Here is a 2,604-nt window from a genome sequence, read left to right as displayed (position 1 = left end):
TAGGTACATTGAAGTCAATAGAGGTACACTCATTTACTCTATCTGAGGATCTTGGCCATGTGTCTTTTTATTATTTCTGTTTTTGGTTCTCCTTCAAACTTATATTTCATTAAGGATTTAAAAAGCTGATCAACTTATTAAACATTTTTACATGTTTAGCACACCCTTCTACATTCTATACCCATCAGCATAGTACCTGTGCATCTAACACATTTTCCAGAATTTGAGATTATCATGCTTTTCAGCTGCTCCAAATATTCTTTCTTTAAAGTAAAATGAAATGTAGCATTGATATTTGAAGGTCCTCCAAACAACAATAAAACACAGAAGAGTAAATAACGAGGTTCTTTGAGATGTGTGGTCCCTATTTGTATTCCACTGTGGGTATGTATAGATGAATAGACTGCCCATAATTCCAGAATATTGATGTGCATCCAGTTCTCTCGGGATATACAAGTCCTTTTGGCATGTGTCTGTCCATGCGGGCTCCCCAGCCAAAAAGGGAGACATCTGTAATGATTGTCTTGTCTGGTAAGGGGAAAATGAAGGGAATGCCCACACATACTTGATGGGGATCTTTCCACCAGAGTAGGGATGATGATACCTTGGTGGGAACTGTTACTATGATGTTCATGAACCGTTTGTTGGTGAGTACACTCTTTGAAGCCATGCCTGTTGGCAACAAATGTGGAGTCTGGCAAATTGTGGAACATAAGTGCATGAGGCCATATGTCCCAGGAGAGAAAACAAGTCCTGATTGGTGTTCCAGGGTTGTGCATGAACTGATCTATTATTGTCCATTGCTTGGAATCTTTCCATCAGTAGAAAAACTCCTGCTGTGACTGAATTTAGGGTTGCTCTGATGAAGTCTATAGTCTGTGTTGGAGTGAGACTTTTCAAAGTTTACGATGATCCCTAGGGAAGAGAGGAGATGAAGCATTAATGAAATCAACTCATAGGCTTCTTGATGTGTCTTGACAATGAGAAGCCAATCGATGAGATAGAAGAAGCTGGTGAAGTTGTCAGGTCTGATATGGGCTGCTATGACCAGGAAGACATCGGAAAAGACCATATAATCTCTATGGATAGAAATTCCATGCTCGAATAATGACTATAACTGAAGGAATATACTACTGACCACCTGATCAGGAGGGTAACAGTGATTGTGAAATGCTCAGGGAGATTAGAGAGGCTATAAAAACAGAAAACCCAATAATAATGGGGGATTTCAACTATCGCCATATTGACTGGGAACATGTCACCTTAGGACAGGATGCAGAGATAAAATTTCTGGACACCATTAATAACTGCTTTTTGGAGGAGCTTGTCCTGGAAACAACAAGACGGGGAGGAGCAGTTCTTGATTTAGTCTTAAGTGGCATACAGGATCTGGTCCAAGAAGTGAATATAGCTGAACAGCTAAGTAATAGCAATCAAACTGTAATTAAATATAAAATCCTTTTGGGGGGAAGGGGGAATACCACAGAAACCCCCCACAATAGCATTTAATTTCAAAAAAGGGAACTACACAAAAATGAGGAGGCTTGTTAAACAGAAATTAAAAGGAACAGTCGCAAGTATGAAATGCCTGCAAACTGCATGGAAACTTTTTAAAAACACCGTAATAGAGGTTAAAATTATATGAATACTTCCCGCGTTGTTCCCCCCCACACACACACAAACACTAAGAGGACCAAAAAATGCCAGCATGGCTGAACAAAATAAAAGAGGTGGTTAGAGACAAAACGACATCCTTTAAAAATTGGAATTCAAATTCTACTGAGCAAAACAGAAAGGAACAAACTCTGGCAAGTCAAGTGTAAAACTATAATTAGGCAGGCCAAAACAGAATTTGAAGGTTAACTAGCAAAAGACAAAAACAAAAAGCAAATAATAATAATAATTAAGTACATCAGAAAAAAGAAGCCTGCCAAATACACTGTGGGGTCACTGTAAGATCAAGCTGGCAAAGGAGCACTCAAGGAAGACAAGGCTGTTGCAGAGAAGCTAAATGAATTCTTTCTATCAGTCTTCAGTACAGAACTTGAGATGGAGATTCCCACACCTTAGCCATTATTTTTAAGTGACAAAACTGAAGAAATGTTCCAGATTGGGGTATCAGTAGAGGAGTTTTTGGAACAGATTGGTAAATTAAACAGTAATAAGTTACCAGGACCAGATGGTACTCACCCAAGAATTCTGAAGGAACTCAAATATGAAACGTTAGAACTACTAATTGTGGTATGTAACCTATCCCTTAGATTAGCCTCTGTACCTGATGACTAGAAGATAGCTAGTGTGGCCCCAATTTTTTTAAAAAGGCTCTAGAGGCAATCTTGGCAATTCCAGGCTGGTAAACCTAATTTCAGTAGCAGGCAAATTGGTAGAAACTATCATAAAGAACACAATTATCAGACACATAGATGAACACTATATGTTGGGGAAGAGACCACACGGCTTTTTGTAAAGGGAAATTATGCCTCCACAATACATTGGAATTCTGTGAGGGGCTCAACAGCCATGTGGACAAGGGAGATCCAGTCAATACATTGTACTTGGACTTTTGGAAAACTTTTGACAAAGTCCCTCACCAAAGCAAAGTAA

Source organism: Eretmochelys imbricata, chromosome 1 (assembly GCF_965152235.1).
Source record: "Eretmochelys imbricata isolate rEreImb1 chromosome 1, rEreImb1.hap1, whole genome shotgun sequence".
Taxonomy (NCBI): Eukaryota; Metazoa; Chordata; order Testudines; family Cheloniidae; genus Eretmochelys; species Eretmochelys imbricata.
The sequence above is the reverse complement of the archived record's forward strand: the minus strand, read 5'-3'. Positions refer to the sequence as shown.